An 18,517-nucleotide genomic window follows, 5' to 3' on the forward strand; every position below is an offset into this window, starting at 1 on the left:
TCTACCTGGAGGTAGTGAAGACTACCCCACCACCCTGCTACCCATCTGGCCAGGACAGCCAGATCATATCTGTATTGAAGTCATGGACAATGTGTTTTCCAGCCAATGAAACTTACTTAACAGACCAGCTCTCAAAAATCCTAATACTGGGTATTTCACCAATGATAGCAGTTTTTTGAAAGAGGGAGAACACTTTGCTGGATATACTTTGATGACCCTAAATTCTAATATCGAGGCAAAACCTCTGCCAAAATAAACTTCATCACAAAAGGCCAAACTTATCGTGCTGACCCGATAAGCTAGCAGCAGAAATATGTGTTAATATGTACACTAACTTTAAATATGTTTTCACCAATCTTCATGTAAATGGGGCTTTATATAAAGTAAAGGGCCTAATCAACTCATGAGGGAAAGATATAAAGGATGGCAAAGGAATCCTTAACCTCTTAGATGCTGTATGGGCCCCTAAGAAAGTGGCAGTTATGCATTGTTGGTGACATCAAAAGGGAAATGCCACAGTTGCTAAGAGAATCCATAAGGCAGACTGAGCTTGCACTCAGAACCAGTAGCTCTGACTGGTGCCCTATTCCCTACTTCACTGGTGGAGTGGGACCCTAACTATTCACAACATGAGAACACTTGGTTTAAGACTGAAAATGGGAATTATCTCCCAGGTGGATGGTGGAAATTTGAAGATGGCTAATGTAATGTTTATTCTAAATTTTCAACTGGATTACATTAAGAGATGCCTAAGATTAAGAGGCTTCTGGTGTGTCAATGAAGGTGTGTCTAGGAATGATTGGCATGTGGGACAGCGAACTAAAGTGGGGACTCTCCCTCTGTGAGGGCAGCACTGTCCAGTAGGCTGGAGACTTGGATGGAATAAAAGTTGGAAGAACACGGAAGGAAGCAGCAGTAGATGCAAGCTCCATTGTTCTTGAATGAGTTCTTGATTGCTGCTGCAATTGCCTGAGGACATGCGACTCCAGCTCCTTCACTTTTTCAAAGTGGACTCTGTTAGTGATTATTCAGGGAATTTCTGAGCCTTCAGTCTAGGATTGGGGTGGCATCATTGATCCCTCTTGTTCTGAGGATTCAGCATGTTGGGACTGTGCAGCTACTGGTTCCTCCAGATGGCCATTGTGGGACTATTCATCTTCTCTTTGTGTAAGCCAATCTAATGAATCCCCTTTCTATAATATCTCTCTCTCTCTCTCTCTCTCTCTCTCTCTCTCTCTCTCTCACACACACACACACACACATCCTATTGGTCCTATTCCTCTAGAAAACTCTAATACAGCTGAATAGCAATTCCTGAGGCCCTTGCCCCAGCTTTTGTCAAGCAGTTCCGCTGGGGCACCCATGCTGGCTGGACGGCTCTTGAGTCCACACTGAGCTGACATTTTTATGTTCCCTGGCATGTCAGCATAGCCCAAGTGGTGTGTGAACAATGTGAGACATGTGCTTGAAATAACATACACCAGGGACTTCAAATCTTCCCTGGGATGCAAAGTGTTGGAGGGGGCATATTTGAAAATTTAGTTGTGGATTTCGCTGAGCTTCTGCAGATCCAAGGCTACAGATATGTTTATTTTTGTATGCACCTTTTCAGGTTGGGTAGAAGCCTTCCCTACTCACACACAAAAAAAGCATTGGAAGTCTAGCTGCTCTTAAAGGAAATCATTTCTCAGTTTGAAATCCCAATCACCTTGGGATGAGATAAGGGGCTGGCATTCATAGCTGAGGTGGTGCAATTCATGACAAAGGAGTTAAAGATTATCTGAAAGTTACATGCTGTATACCATCCCCAGAGCTCCAGGAAGATGGAAGCAATGAATTGAACTACAAACTACAACTAAGCAAACTGTGTCAGAAAACCTACCAACATTGGGATCGAGTGTTTCCAACTGCTCTGTTGAGGATTATGTTGAACCCTGCTAGGAAAACAGGTTTCAAATCCTTATGAAATTCTTTACGTGTGCCTTCCTCCCATTATAAGGGGTATATGAAGAGATCTAAAAGAACTGGGCGATATTACCTTGAGGCAGCAAATGTAGGCTCTTGGCTTAATCCTGATCACTATACATTGTTGGGTTAGGGAATCACTACTGGTAAGCCTGACCACAGATGCTGATCCATTTAAAGAAGAGGATTTTGTGTGAGTAAAAGAATGGAATGTTCAATCCCTAAAACATCATTGGAAGTGTCCATTCACTATTATTTTATCCACCTCTACTGCAGTGAAGGTGGCCAAAGTGTTCCCTTGAATTCAGCACAGCAGAGTGAAATTAACCTCTTAGGATCGGGAGTGCATTCCCAATTCAGTGGCACTGTGCAAACTGACCTTCAGAAACAAGCAAGCTGCACTCTGAGAGGCCCCTGAGGACAACAGCCCTGCTTTAGTCACTCTGAAAGCTGACTAATCTATGCATGGCAGAAACTTGAGGAATAGACTGCCAGCTGGGATAAACAGGCTATTCTTATTTTCTGTATTGCTGTGATGTTTTGGCACCTCCACCCTTGATCCTCTCTGCTGCCACAGTCTTAGCTTTAGTTTTTGCTGTAGGTTAACAGCAACTGCTCCAGCTGATTGGCATTTAGTTGAAAAGCTTTTGTTTACAGTCTTTTGCCTCCTTTTGGTAGGATGTTTTATTGTTATTGGCTGTGTCTGATTTGACTCTCTCTTACAGACCTAAATCCCTCCCCTTCTGACCCATGCCTTTACAGGACTCAATCAGGCCAGGAAATCACAATTCCACTTTATCATACCTATTTCTCCTGCCAGGGAATAATCTCAGGGACCTGCAAACAAATAAGACTACCTATTCTATCTGTCAACAGGGGAACAATATAATTGTTTCAACCCATAGTACTCCCCAGTTGAAAAGTGGCTAGAAATCTGAAGCAGTGACAGTTTGTATAAAATAATTAGCTGGACTCAGATCACTTATTCAAAGCAGCCAATGTCAGTCATCTAATGCGGCTAAATTTTGGCAGCCAAGAATCCCCTCCTCCTATGGAGGGCTATCTTGGGAATGGAAGTACAGAATCAATGAAAAATGCATGTGTCAGCAGCCCTCAACTGGATAAGAATGTACTAAGAGCAATCATTACTGTCCTTCTTGGAGCTGTATTTCATGGGCCACCACATGACAAGGGGAAAACAAAATGATACTCTTCCAAAATGGTGTTGCCACCTCCATTAACAGGGTTTATAATCCCGTTAATTTTACTATCTTTAACGTGGAAGAGTCAAGATGGGAAAAGTGCCACAAAATTGGTGTACCTATATCTGGGTAAGGCATGGACTCCTGCATCCCAATACACACAAAAGAGTTATAATTCCACTTAAATCTTCTTCTTACCAAGTCTTTCATTCCTTTTATGAGGAAATGGAGAAAAGTCATCCTCTGCCATAACCAAAAACCTGTTCCCATCTTTGGCAGAGACTATCGGTTAGTTCCTAAACATCTATTCTTGCTATGTACATGGAGGAACTAATATAAGGAAATCAATAGCCAAGGGAAGCCAGAGTTACACTTTTATGAGCCCTATTATGAAACAACATCTCCTCATCCAGCTACTGGTGTTTGGCTCCTCAAGACCTCATTTATTGAAAAAATATTGTCTCATATGAGAGAGAACAGCTTAATGTCTCTGTTAGAACTTTATCATGTTTGGGCCCAAAATTCTATAATGTATAAATTCTATAAATTCATAAAAACCAGTGGTGAGAATCTTTAAATCATAGTCAATCCCCACCCCTTGTCAAAGTTCCCTAATTTCAAACAGGCTTGGGACAATGCTGCTGCAGAGATCAAATGGCAAGGTCCAGTGGGATTATACTGGATATGTGGAAGAGATGCTTACGCAAAACTGTGCTGGTTCTGGTCCAGAGCCTGTGTATTAAGGACAATGCATCCCTCCTTTTTCCTTTTCCTGTTATCCAGTGGGGAACAATTGGGGGTTCCAATATATAGGGACCAAGGTGCCTCAAAAGAGTGGGGAGCCTTACAAATTGGAGACTGGTAAGATGATGAATGACCCCCTGAGTCAATAATTCACTATTATGGTCCAGCACCTGGGCAGAGGATAGATCCTGGAGGTATAAAATTCCCATCTACATGATAAATCACACCACCAGGCTACAGCTGTTGAAATTATAACTAATGAAACTGCAAAAGCCCTCAATTTAGTGGCCCAAGTAAGCATTCATATGTGCAATGCTATTTACCAGAACTGCTTAGCCTTAGACAATTTATTTGCTTGGTGTGGGGAAGTCTGTGGAAAACTTAACCTGAATAATTGTTGATTACAAATACATGACTTAGGCAAGGTTATAGAAGAAATCACTGGTAGGAAGAGACAACTCCCATATTCTAGTCTAAACCTGGAAAGGCTGGATCCTCAGGGGATTATTTGAGGATGGTTTTCAACTTCAGGTGATTAAAGAGTCTCATATGCATTATGATTTTTGTGTTAGGGATCTGTCTTCTCCTGCCTTGCCTGTTACACTGGGTTATAAGATCTATTTCTCTGGTTAAAAGAAAAATGGCTGCTTATATCATGATGTTATGGAAATAAAAGCCATTAAATCAGGATGCTGCTTTTTTGACTCTGAAAAGATCCCAGAATGGAATGCGGGAATGTGGTAGCAATTTTCTCAGAGCACAGAAAAAGATAACATGACACCATCTCTATCAAGGTGAGCCTTCCACAGCTCAGTTGCAACACTGTTGCCACTCTATTATAGAAACAGAATGCTTAACCAGAAATGTGTATTTCCTCAGATGGGAAACCAAAAGTATATAAGGTTATACCACACCCCTGCAGTAGGGGCTCAGCCTTTGGATGATAACCAGCTGAGCCAGTGCTAGCTATAAATAAACACTACCTCCTGCTGATAGCCTTGGGGTCTGTAGTCTCTATCCAAGTCTCCCAAAACACCCTCACCTTCAGAAAATAACCCTAAGAAAAAAATTAAGTTTGACTGTTTATGTGAGTACTTGAAGAAAGGTTAGCCACCTCCCATGTTCAGGCATTCTGGATTAGAGATACAAGTTAATATTAGCAATAAAGGACATGCAAATTAATATTAGAATTTCTTTAATAACATTAAAGAAATCATTAAATACAAATCATACTGGGAGAAAATCAAATGGCTTAAAATTTACGTTTCAAGCTTCTGAAAGACCACTCTTTCTAGAGAAAACAGAGAACAATTTAGGACTTTACACTTCAATGCCAATTTAGACCTGTCTTTCCCATTCCCTCTTACTCCTAACATACCTACGTTTTCTCTCATTGCCTTTTTGGAAAAACCATAATAACATGAACCTGAGGTTAGAAGGGAGGCAGCCATGCAGCCAGGGCATCTCTCTGAAATCATGGGAGAATGAGCTCTGCCTACTGGGTGCTCATGTGGCCACAGAAAAAAGGGACATTGTCCTTGACCTGAAGAACAACTGCATAGGTGCCTCTAAATTCCCAAGGACCTGGTAGAAAATGAGAATTCAGTCTAGGAAAGCATCTAATCTTAAGGAGAAGGTCGAGGAAAGTGAGATCCTTCCTAGTAGAAAAGTAAAGAAGAAAGAAAGTACAGAGTAGGGGAGAAAAGAGGGCGAGATAGAGCAGAGAGGAACCAGAAAAACAAAAATGTTAAGTATCTGAAAGCCCGAAGGGCTCCCTGGTGGAGAGTGCAACTCACTCTAGGGTGTTACAGACTGCACTGAGGAAGAAGGCGGCAGAACCCGCGAAAACAGCCTCCGCTCGCGTCTTGCCAAGACATCAACACACCTGAAGTCTCGGCAACTGTGCAAGCGCGAACGCCTGCTAGGCCAATCAGGGAGTCGAGACTGACACCGCCTTCTGTCAGGCCAATCAAATCACGCAATCTGAGGGCGCGCTTCTGATGACGTCAGGAGCAGGCCTGGACGCCCGCCTCCTACTGCAAGCGTTTCCGCTTTCTTCTCAGGTTTTTCCGGGTCTCAGGTTCTTGATTGTTTGGGCGCGAAGTAGTCTGAGCGCTAATCTCTGAGAGACTAAAGAAGAGTCAGTAGTGAGTCGTGAATCCAGGGTAAGAGATGAGTTTCATGGCCAACGCGTTTGTAGCAAACGCGGAGATTTGTATTGACGAGAGCGAGTTGGTTTTTCAAGGGGAAATGTCCGATGTCCCAAAAAGTCTGCAACTTGGAGGGCGAAGGCTGAGTATTTGTTTTCTCCAAGGCGCGAAGCTGCGCACCGTCCTCACTGTGGTGATCCTCCTTGGCCTCATTCCTGAAGCTCTCCGCAGTCGGTGGTGGGCGAAGTGCAGCTTTAGAGAGCAATCTCCCTGTTTCTTAAGGGATCGTGCTCCCTCTTGAGCCCTCTGGGTTGATTTCCAGGAGCTTCAGCAAGGTGATGGGGAAACCAGACAACGTGGAATGCCTCCCACTTTGGTGTACGGTCCAACAGTCACCTAGGTCCTTGTTTCTTTCCACTCCTACCTTACACTCTGAAAGCCTCGCTGAAGGTTTCCTGCCGTCGACACCAGTTTCATTCTCTCTGACCTGCCGCTACTTTTAAAAACTTCATTTTCTAATCAGTGACAACGGATATTTTTGTAAAATATAATTATGATTATTATCAAACCTGTAGACTGTATATCACAGTGGACTCCAATCTGAACTTTTGGGTGTTATGTCATTGTAGGTGCATCAGTTGTAGCAATTGTACTTATTTGATGTTGTATATGGGTGGGGGAGATTGGAATGGGTGAGTGTTAAGTAAAGCGTGTCTGAGAACTTATACTTATTGCTCAGTTTCAATGTAAAAAGTATAATTGGTCCGAAAAATAAAGTCTGTTTTTAAAATATTAAAACAAAAATGAGATTAAAAAGACAGGGCCAGTTGTTTTATGATTAGACTTGACATAAAATTTCCTTGTAATATTGCTATGGAAAGTTTTATTCTTAATTTTTTTATGGTTTTTGTTAATGCATTATAATTTAAACACAATAGTGTGATTCATGACATGTAAATGTGCATCAATCCTATTCCATATTACTTCCCTTTTCCCCTTCCCTAATCCTCCTCTCTGGTTTTCTTCCTTCCTTCCTTCCTTTCCTTCTCTGCTTCCTTCCTTCCTTCCTTCCTTCCCTCCTTCCCTCCTTCCCTCCTTTCTCTTTTGTACTGGGGATTTAACCCAGGGTTAACCCATCTCAAGGGTGCTTTAACACTGAGTCCCATCCCAAACCCTGTTTATGTTTTGTATTTTGAGACAGGATGACACTACATTGCTTACAGCCCTGCTAAGTAGCTTAGCCTCAAACATGAACAATCTTCCTGCTTCAGTCTGCCAAATCATTGCGGTTACAGACATGCATCACACTGCTCTATTTTTAAAATTAGTTCATTATATTATACATAAAAGTTAGATTCACTGTGGTATATTGTTCTATGGACATAGCATAATTTGCTCAGTTTCCATACACAGCATCTCCTCTTGCTCTCCCCTCCTCCTTCCCTTTCAATCCTCTTCCTTACTCTATTAGTCTCCCTTCTACTTTCATGAAATCCTGTTTTATTTCTTTTTTTTTTCTCTTTAGTTTTGATTGTAAGAGAATTCAACCTCTGACTTTCTGAGTCTGGCTTACTTCACTTAGCATGATATTCTCCAGTTCTATACAGGAGAGTAAAATTCTATTATGTGTTTATACCACATTTTCATTGTTCATTCATCTGTTGATAGACACTTAGGCTGGTTCCATAAATTGGCTATTGTGAGTTGTGCTGCTATAAACTTTGGAATGCATGTTATCACTATAATATGCAGATTTTTTTCCTTTGGGATAAATATCTGGAAGTGGGATAACTGTGTCATATGGTGGTTCCATTCCTAACTCATTTGAGGATTCTCCATACTAATTTCCATAGTGGATGTATCAATTTGCAGTCCCACTAACAATTTATTTGTGTACTCTCTTACATACATTCTTAGGAGCATTTATTATTTGTATTCTTGATGTTTGCCATTCTGTATTAGGTGAAACAAAATCTCAGTATAGTTTTTGGTTTCATTTTCTTGATTGCTAAAGGCGTTGAACTTTTTTTCAGATATTTGTTGGCCATTTGTATTTCTTCCTTTGAGAAATGTCTGTTTAGATCATTTGTTAATTAAATTAAGTTATTTGATATTTTTGTGTTGGGTTTAGTTCTTTACATATTCTGTATATTAATCTGTCAGAAGAGGATCTGGCAAAGATTTTCTTCTATTCAGTAGACTCTCTCTTTGCTCTCTTGTTTTCTTTGCTGTGCACTTATTGACTCTTGGTTTTATTTCTTGAGCTTTAGATGTCTCTTTAAGGAAGCTGATAATTGTGTCAATATTTTGGAGTATTGACCTTATTTATTTATTTATTTGGTAGTAGTTGCAGTGTTTCTGATCTAATTTTTAGGTCTTTGACCCACTTTGAGTTAATATTTGTGCAAGTTGAGAAACAAGAATCTGGTTTCTTTCTCTGTGTATGGATATTTAGTTTTCCCAGCAAAATTTGTTTAAAATGCTACCTTTTCTTGAATGTATGTTTTTGGCACCATTTTTAAGGATCAGATGATTTTATCTATGTGGATTTTTCTCTGTAATCTATTCAATTCGTCTTTCGGAGAAGTTTGATGTCAATACTATGCTGTTTTTGTTACTATAGCTCTAGAGTATAATTTGAGATGAGATAATGGGTTGCCACCAGTATCACTTATTGCTCAATATTCCTGTTTTTTAATTGTTGGTCGTTCAAAACATTACATAGTTCTTAATACATCATATTTCACAATTTGATTCCAGTGGGTTATGAACTCCCAATTATACCCCATATACAGATTGCTGAATCACATCAGTTACCCTTCCATTGATTGACAAATTGCCTTTCTAGTGTCTGATGTATTCTGCTGTCTGTCCTATTCTCTACTATCCCCCCTCCCCTCCCCTCCCCTCCCCTCCACTTTTCTCTCTCTACCCCTTCTACTGTAAATCATTTCTTCAATTTGTATTATCTTGTCTTACCCCTCCTTTCCTCTTATATGTCCTTATGTATAACCCTGAGGATCGCCTTCCATTTCCATGCGATTTCCCTTCTCACTCCCTTTCCCTCCCACCTCTCATCCCTGTTTAATGTACATCTTCTTCTCAAGCTCTTCGTCCCTACCCTGTCCTTGTTTACTCCCCTTATATCAAAGGGGTCATTTGGTATTTGTTTTTTAAAGATTGACTAGCTTCACTTAGCATAATCTGCTCTAATGCCATCCATTTCCCTCCAAATTCTATGATTTTGTCATTTTTTAATGCAGAGTAATACTCCATTGTGTATAAATGCCACATTTTTTTATCCATTCATCTATTGAAGGGCATCTAGGCTGATTCCACAATCTTGCTATCGTGAATTGTGCTGCTATGAACATCGATGTAGCAGTGTCCCTGTAGCATGCTCTTATTAGGTCTTTAGGGAATAGACCAAGAAGGGGAATAGCTGGGTCAAATGGTGGTTCCATTCCCAGCTTTACGAGAAATCTCCATACTGCTTTCCAAATTGGCTGCACCAATTTGCAGTCCCACCAGCAATGAACAAGAGTGCCCTTTTCCCTGCATCCTCTCCAGCACTTATTGTTGTTTGACTTCCTAATGGCTGCCAATCTTACTGGAGTGAGATGGTATCTTAGGGTAGTTTTGATTTGCATTTCTCTGACTGCTAGAGATGGTGAGCATTTTTTCATGTACTTATTGATTGATTGCATGTCCTCCTCTGAGAAGTGTCTGTTCAGGTCCTTGGCCCATTTATTGATTGGGTTATTTGTAATCTTATTGTCTAATTTTTTGAGTTCTTTGTATATTCTGGTTATTAGGGCTCTATCTGAAGTGTGTGGAGTAAAGATTTGTTCCCAGGATGTAGGCTCCCTGTTTATCTCTCTTATTGTTTCTTTTGCTGAGAAAAAACTTTTTAGTTTGAGTAAGTCCCATTTGTTGATTCTAGTTGTTAACTCTTGCGCTATGGGTGTCCTATTGAGGAATTTGGGGCCCGATCCCACAGTATGTAGATCATAACCAACTTTTTTTTCTATCAGATGCCGTGTTTCTGATTTAATATCAAGCTCCTTGATCCATTTTGAGTTAACTTTTGTGCATGGCGAGAGATAGGGATTCAGCTTCTTTTTGATGCAAATGGATTTCCAGTTTTCCCAGCACCATTTGTTGAAGATGCTATCCTTCCTCCATTGCATGCTTTTAGCCCCTTTATCAAATATAAGATAGTTGTAGTTTTGTGGATTGGTTACTGTGTCCTCTATTCTGTACCATTGGTCCACCCGCCTGTTTTGGTACCACTACCATGCTGTTTTTGTAACTATTGCTCTGTAGTATAGTTTGAAGTCTGGAATCGCTATACCGCCTGATTCACACTTCCTGCTTAGCATTGTTTTTGCTATTCTGGGTCTTTTATTATTCCATATGAATTTCATGATTCTTTTATCTATTTCTACAACAAATGCTGTTGGGATTTTGATTGGCATTGCATTGAACTTATAGAGAACTTTTGGTAATATCGCCATTTTGATGATGTTGGTTCTGCCTATCCATGAGCAGGGTATATTTTTCCATCTTCTAAGGTCTTCTTCTATATCTTTCTTTAGTGTTCTGTAATTTTCATTGTATAAATCTTTCACCTCTTATGTTAGGTTGATTCCCAAGTATTTTATTTTTTGGGGGGATATTGTGAAGGGAGTAGTTTTCCTCATTTCCGTTTCAGAGGATTTGTCGATGATATACAGGAATGCCTTTGATTTATGCGTGTTGATCTTATATCCGGCCACTTTGCTGAATTCATTTATTAGCTCTAATAGCTTCTTTGTAGACCCTTTTGGGTCTGCTAGGTATAGAATCATATCATCTGCAAATAGTGATAATTTAAGTTCTTCTTTTCCTATTTTTATGCCTTTAATTTCTTTCGTATGTCTAATTGCTCTGGCCAGTGTTTCGAGGACTATGTTGAACAGAAGTGGTGAGAGAGGGCATCCCTGTCTTGTACCAGATCTTAGAGGGAATGCCTTCAATTTTTCTCCATTCAGAATGATGCTGGCCTGTGGATTATCATAGATTGCTTTTACAATGTTGAGGTATGATCCTGTTATCCCTAATTTTTCTAGAGTTTTGAACATAAAGGGATGCTGTACTTTGTCGAATGCTTTTTCTGCATCTATTGAGATGATCATATGGTTTTTATTTTTAAGTCTATTGATGTGGTGAATAACATTTATTGATTTCCGTATATTGAACCAGCCTTGCATCCCAGGGATGAATCCTACTTGATCATGGTGTATAATTTTTTTGATATGTATTTGAATCCGATTCGCCAGAATTTTATTGAGGATTTTTGCATCAAGGTTCATTAGAGATATTGGTCTGTAGTTTTCTTTCTTTGAAGTGTCTTTGTCTGGTTTTGGAATCAGGGTGATGTTGGCCTCGTAGAATGAATTTGGAAGTTCTCCCTCTTTTTCTATTTCCTGAAATAGCTTGAAAAGTATTGGTGTTAGTTCCTCTTTAAAGGTTTTGTAAAACTCTGCTGTATACCCATCCGGTCCTGGGCTTTTCTTAGTTGGTAGTCTTTTGATGGTTTCTTCTATTTCCTCTATTGTTATTGGTCTGTTTAGGTTGTCTATATCCTCCTGGCTCAATCTGGGCAGATTATAGGACTCAAGGAATTTATCTATGCCTTCACTATCTTCTATTTTATTGGAGTATAAGGATTCAAAGTAATTTCTGATTAACTTCTGTATTTCTGAAGTGTCTGTTGTGATATTTCCTTTTTCATCCTGTATGCTAGTAATTTGGGTTCTCTCTCTTCTTCTCTTCGTTAGCATGGCTAAGGGTCTGTCAATTTTATTTATTTTTTCAAAGAACCAGCTTTTAGTTTTGTCAATTTTTTCAATTGTTTCTTTTGTTTCAATTTCATTAATTTCAGCTCTGATTTTAATTATTTCTTGCCTTCTACTTCTTTTGCTGTTGTCTTGCTCTTCTTTTTCTAGGATTTTGAGATGAAGTATGAGATCATTTATTTGTTGGTTTTTTCTTTTTTTGAGGAATGAACTCCAAGCAATGAATTTTCCTCTCTCTCTTCTTCTCTTCGTTAGCATGGCTAAGGGTCTGTCAATTTTATTTATTTTTTCAAAGAACCAGCTTTTAGTTTTGTCAATTTTTTCAATTGTTTCTTTTGTTTCAATTTCATTAATTTCAGCTCTGATTTTAATTATTTCTTGCCTTCTACTTCTTTTGCTGTTGTCTTGCTCTTCTTTTTCTAGGATTTTGAGATGAAGTATGAGATCATTTATTTGTTGGTTTTTTCTTTTTTTGAGGAATGAACTCCAAGCAATGAATTTTCCTCTTAGAACTGCTTTCAATGTGTCCCATAGATTCCGATATGTTGTGTCTGTGTTTTCATTTAACTCCAGGAAGTTTTTAATTTCCTCCTTAATGTCTTCTAAAACCCATTGATCACTCAGCAACCTATTGTTCATTCTCCAAGTGATGCTTGATTTTTCCTTCCTTCTTTTATCATTGATTTTCAGTTTCATTCCATTATGATCAGATAAGATGCATGGTATTATCTCTACCCCTTTATATTGTCTAAGAGTTTCCCTGTGACATAATATATGGTCTATTTTTGAGAAGGTTCCATGTGCTGCTGAGAAAAAAGTGTAACTACTTGATGTTGGGTGGTATAGTCTATATATGTCAATTAAGTCTAGGTTGTTAATTGTGTTATTGAGTTCTATAGTTTCCTTATTTAACTTTTGTTTGGAAGATCTGTCCAGTGGTGAGAGAGGTGTGTTGAAGTCTCCCATGATTATTGTATGGTGGTCTATTAGACTCTTGAACTTGAGAAGAGTTTGCTTGATGAACACAGCTGCACCATTATTTGGGGCATATATATTTTTGATTGTTATGTCTTGTTGGTGTATGGTTCCCTTGAGCAGTATGAAGTGTCCTTCTTTGTCCCTTTTGATTAACTTTGGCTTGAAATCTATTTTATTAGATATGAGGATGGACACCCCTGCTTGTTTCCGCAGTCCATATGAGTGGTATGATTTTTCCCAGCCTTTCACCTTCAGTCTATGAATATCTTTTCCTATCAGATGCGTCTCCTGTAGACAGCATATTGTTGGGTCTTGTTTTGTGATCCATTCTACTAGCCTGTGTCTCTTAATTGGTGAGTTTAAGCCATTAACATTTAGGGTTATTATTGAGATATGGTTTGTTCTTCTATCCATATTTGTTTATTGATGTTACTAACCCTGATTTGTTATCCTCTTTGACTACTTTCCCCCCTTTACTGTCCTATCTCCCATTGTTGGTTTTCAATGTTATTTTCCATTTCCTCTTCCTGTAATGTTTTGCCAAGGATTTTTTGAAGAGATGGTTTTCTAGCTGCGAATTCTTTTAACTTTTGTTTATCATGGAAGGTTTTAATTTCATCTTCTAATCTGAAGCTTAATTTCGCCGGACACACGATTCTTGGTTCGAACCCATTTTCTTTCAGTGTTTGAAATATGTTATTCCAGGATCTTCTAGCTTTCAGAGTCTGTGTTGAGAGATCAGCTGTTATCCTGATTGGTTTACCCCTAAATGTAATCTGCTTTCTTTCTCTTGCAGCTTTTAAAATTCTCTCCTTATTCTGTATGTTGGACATTTTCATTATAATGTGTCTAGGTGTGGATCTCTTATGATTTTGCACATTCGGCGTCCTGTAGGCTTCTAGGATTTGGGAATCTGTCTCATTCTTCAAGTCTGGGAAGTTTTCTCGTATTATTTCACTGAATAGACTTTTTATTCCTTTGGTTTGGAGCTCTGTGCCTTCCTGTATCCCAATGACTCTTAAATTTGGTCTTTTGATATTATCCCATAATTCTTGGATGTTCTGCTCACGGTTTCTTAGCAGACTTGCTGAGCTGTCTATGTTCTTTTCCAGTTGAAATACTTTGTCTTCATTGTCTGATGTTCTCTCTTCTAAGTGATCTACTCTGCTGGTAGTATTCTCAATTGAGTTTTTAAGTTGGTTTATTGTTTCCTGCATTTCTAGAATTTCTATTTGTTTGTTTTTTATTACCTCTATCTCCCTGTGAAATTGATCTTTTACTTCCTGGATTTGTTTGTCAATGTGATCTTTCATTGTCTGATTTTGCTGTCTCATGTCTTCCTTGAGACTCCAGATCATCTGAAGCATATAAATCCTGATCTCTTTATCTGATATTCCATCTGTTGCAGCTATTACCTCTTCTAAAGTTGAGTTGACCTGCATTGCTTGTGGTCCTTTCTTTCCTTGTCTTTTCATACTGCTCGCGTTTCTTTCTGCTTGGTGCAACTGTTGTGTTTTTGAAATTTACCCCCTATTTCTTTATGTTGCTCTTGTATAGTTGGGAAGTCTCCCTTGCAGGGCGGGTATTGGCTGTGCTCCTCCTCTAATTATGGTGGTCTGTCTACCCCTCTGATCGGTCGCAGGTCAGCCCCCGGTGGGGGCACGGGTGGTGGCTTTGCTCTGCCCCCACTCCAATTGTGGTAACGTAACTACCACGCCCTGGGGTCGTTGGTCCTGATCTGGATGTGGGTGGCGGCTCTGCTGGGCCCCCACTCCAATTGGTGTGACGAGTCTACCGCGCTGGCAGACCTCTAGGCCGGTGGGTCGCAGTTCTGCACAGCCCCCACTCCCAATGGGGGTACCTGACTACCTCTCCAACGGGTCCCTGAGCCCCCTCCAGACCCGGGCGGCGACCCTGCTCCACCCCCACTCCAACCAGTGTGACGCGACTGCCTCGGTGTTACGTGTCCACCACGCTGGCAAGCTACCTGGCCTGTCTTGCCAGTTGGCGGCAGGTCTGCCTGCCCTGGTTGCTCGGATGTCAGCTCTGCACAGCCTCTACTCCAAATGAGGTTACTTGGCTACCGGGCCGCGGAATCGCTGGTCCTATTCTAGGCGTGGGCGGCTGCTCTCTTCAGCCCCAGCTGCGTTTGGGGTGTCATGGTACCACGCCGGCGGGTCACTTGGCCTGCTCTGGGCGCAGGTGAAAGCTCCACTCTGCCCCTACAGCACCCCGCCGGACCCTGATTGAGAAGCAGTCACTGCCGGTTCCCTAGCCTTGGGCCAAAGCAGCTTAGGTAGCCGGAACCCCGCCTCTCCGATTCCGATACACTCTCCGCTGGGAGCTGGCTCCAGGGAGCGACCTCACGGGTTCCCCAGCCCCAGGCCAAAACTGTTCCGGGAGTCAGAACCCAGTCGCCCCAAGCTCAGCGCACGCTCCACTTGGAGCTGGCCTCCACAGGCTGTCTCCGCAGTTTCCTCAGACCTGGGCCAGGTTAGCCCCGGGAACCAGAATCCAGCTGCTCAGTGCCCGGCGCATGCCTTTCCCAGCACGCGCCTCTAGGAGTATTCTCCACAAGAACCCCCGCCCCGAGCCTGAGCAAGAAATCTGTCTGCTAGACGCAGGCAGATACCAGCCTGATATCACCTGTTCTGTAGTTGAATGGGCTGAGATCAGTAGAACACGGGGATGATTACATCATCTCTCCGAAATGGCGGCTGCTGTCCTCCACTGTGGTCCGACCGGTGTCTGGAACCAAACTGGGCCGCTTCTCTCCTCTGTTTCAAAGCCGGAACTCAGCACTAAGGGCTCCGATGTACCACTGGCAGGAGCCCCCCCGGATCCGTATCGCTGTTCCCCTGCTCCGGCACCCTGCCGCTCCCCGGCACGCACCACAGACTCCAGCCTCCGGGCGATCGCCTGTCAGGCTATGTGACCCTCCGCGCGGGGAAATGGAGCTCTCAGAGCCGAACTTCTCACGATGGAAATCTGTCCACTAGATTCTGGAGCACCTCAATTTTACTGGAACTTCCCAAAGATATCCTTCAGCCGTTTTGCATCGTCTTTCTCCCACTTAGTGATGCAGCGCCCTGGGGTGATGCACTCCCTTCGCCGCCATCTTCCTATTCTCCTTGAGTTATCTGTGCTCCACAGGAAGGAGGATCACTTTGATTTTTTCTGCTTGCCCCTCCCCCAGCGCTGGCTAGCCAGGTTTCGTTTTGGCTGCTGCTGGGAGGAGGGGTTGGAGGTCAGGTGTCTCTAGTTTCCCCCTAGTCTTTATGGAGGCTCAGCTTGATACTCCCTCTCCCGGCAAGCCTAGGAGAGATTTTATGCGAATTCCCGATGTCTGGGGGGTGAGCTGATTGACACAAACCTGTTTTGATGCTGCACTCTGTGGGAGAGTGGCGATGTATCCTTCAGCTTTACCGGATGGTGGCCGCTGACTGCCTCGGTCGAGTGTCCGCTGTGGGGGATGGGACTGTACCGCTTCCTTCCCCTTCTGAGATCCCGTGCTCGGCCCAAGGATCAGTGTGGGCTTGGCTGGCGGGATTCCACCTAATGGCCTCAATATTCCTTTGACTATCATGTTTTTTAAAAAAATTCTTTCCTATGAATTCTAGTATTGTTTTTTTCTAGTCCCATGAAGAATGTCATTGGTATCACATTGAATCTGTATATTGCTTTTGGTAATATGGCATTTTGACAATATTAAGTCTATATATCCAGAAAAACAGTGTATTTCTCCATCTTCCAAGGTCTTAAATTTCTTTTTTCACTGCTCTATAATTTTCACTGTAGAGATCTTTCACCTCCTTGCTTAGTTTTAATTGAACCTCTAATTGGACATTTATTAAATAAAGGGGTTTCATCAAATTTTTATAGGTGTATGCCATGTAACAAGTGTGACTTAAAGGCAGCAGTAGTCTCCATTATTGTGTATGTCTTCTAAGACTTTCACATAACAAGTATTTAATATAGATTGGGTAAGCATCTTCCCATCACTTATTAAAATCTATGACAATTCCTGGCTCTACTTAGTACTCATATGATTAAGAATGTCTATGGAAATGATCTAAGGGAATTAAATTCAAATTTCTGAATTTAACTTACTTATTACCAGTATCAGGATGGAAAAAGAAGAATAAAACTGGGCTTGGGGATGGGAATAAAATCATTTGGATGTGTTAATAGCTCATAGTGGATTTGACTAGTTGAAGTTGGGATCTGGGAATCTGCATTTAGCAACAACCAGAGGATTCTGATAAAAGTGGTCACCACTAATAATCCAATATTCTTTGCTTTTAAGTTTATTTGCCTGAATACTATTGGCTCATGTATTATTGAATTTGCTGAGCCACTGTCTGAGTATGCAAAAAAACTAAATAGTTAGAAATGCAGATATAAGTATAATATATAGTTATAAAAATTAGAAATTCATTTTTCTTGGCTACCTGTAATTTCTGGTGTCACCTATATGTTCTTACATTAATGATCAACATTGTTATGTTACTCTATTCGTTAACATTTGTGTTCTGGTTAGTTTCCTTTCTGGAACTGAGGTCTGAGGAAATTGAGACAGTGTATGAGAGCAGTCCTTTTTTTTTTTTTTTTTTTTTTTTTGTTCCTGGAATTGAATTCAGGGGCATTCAACCACAGAGCCACATCACCAGCCCTATTTTGTATTTTATTTAGATACAGGGTGTTACTGAGTAGCTTAGCACTTCACTATTGCTGAGGCTGGCTTTGAACTCACAATACTCCTGTCTCAGCCTTCCTAACCACTGAGATTACAGACATGCACCACTGCATCTGATTGAGTTGTAGCCCTTTCTGAGTCTCATGTGGTTATTATGGTCTCAGTATGTAAAAATGAATGAATGAACAAACAATATGTTTTCCAGTCATTACAGTGTCACTTTTGCACAAGTCATCCATCTTGATTTTCCTCATATAAAATAATAGCTTCCTGCTTGAGTTAGGATTAAAATGAGAATGTATATTTGAGTCATTTTGTAAATAGAAAATTTATAAAAGATAGTGAAGGTAAAAAATATTTTCAAAGAGGTGACAATGAGAAAAAATAACATAAAAATTAAAAATATTTTCATTCATGGCGGTATTCCTTTGGGTAAAGATAGCTTCTCCAATGAAAAATTGCTGATCTAAAGACTAAAACAAGTTTGAAAATTTAATGAAGTTGCTGGATGTGGTGGCACAAGCCAAAAGGCTGAGACTGGATCACTTGAGTCTGGTAGGCCAGCCTGGGCAACATAGTGAAAATCTATCTCAAAAGAAAAAAAGTTTCCCAGCAGAGGGCACCCACCTGTAATCCTAGCTACAGAAGATGCTGAAGTCAGGAGGATTTGCAAATACAAGGCCAACCTGAACAATTTAGTAGAGGATATAGCTCCTGGGTTCAATCCCCTATACCAAAAGAAAGAAAAAAATTAACAAAGTAGTAGGAACTGAAAATATTACATTCTGTATTATCTAACCGACTACCAAATATTTTATATACTGAAACTTCTTCCTAAAGTTTTTATTTGAATAGCTCTCACATTACAAAACATTCTCTGAAGTTTTCCCTTGAGAAATTTGTAATAATCTACAGTTTATCCAGTGTTAGATTTTTCTACTT

This window comes from Urocitellus parryii, chromosome 8 (genome assembly GCF_045843805.1).
Source record: "Urocitellus parryii isolate mUroPar1 chromosome 8, mUroPar1.hap1, whole genome shotgun sequence".
NCBI classification, from domain to species: Eukaryota; Metazoa; Chordata; class Mammalia; order Rodentia; family Sciuridae; genus Urocitellus; species Urocitellus parryii.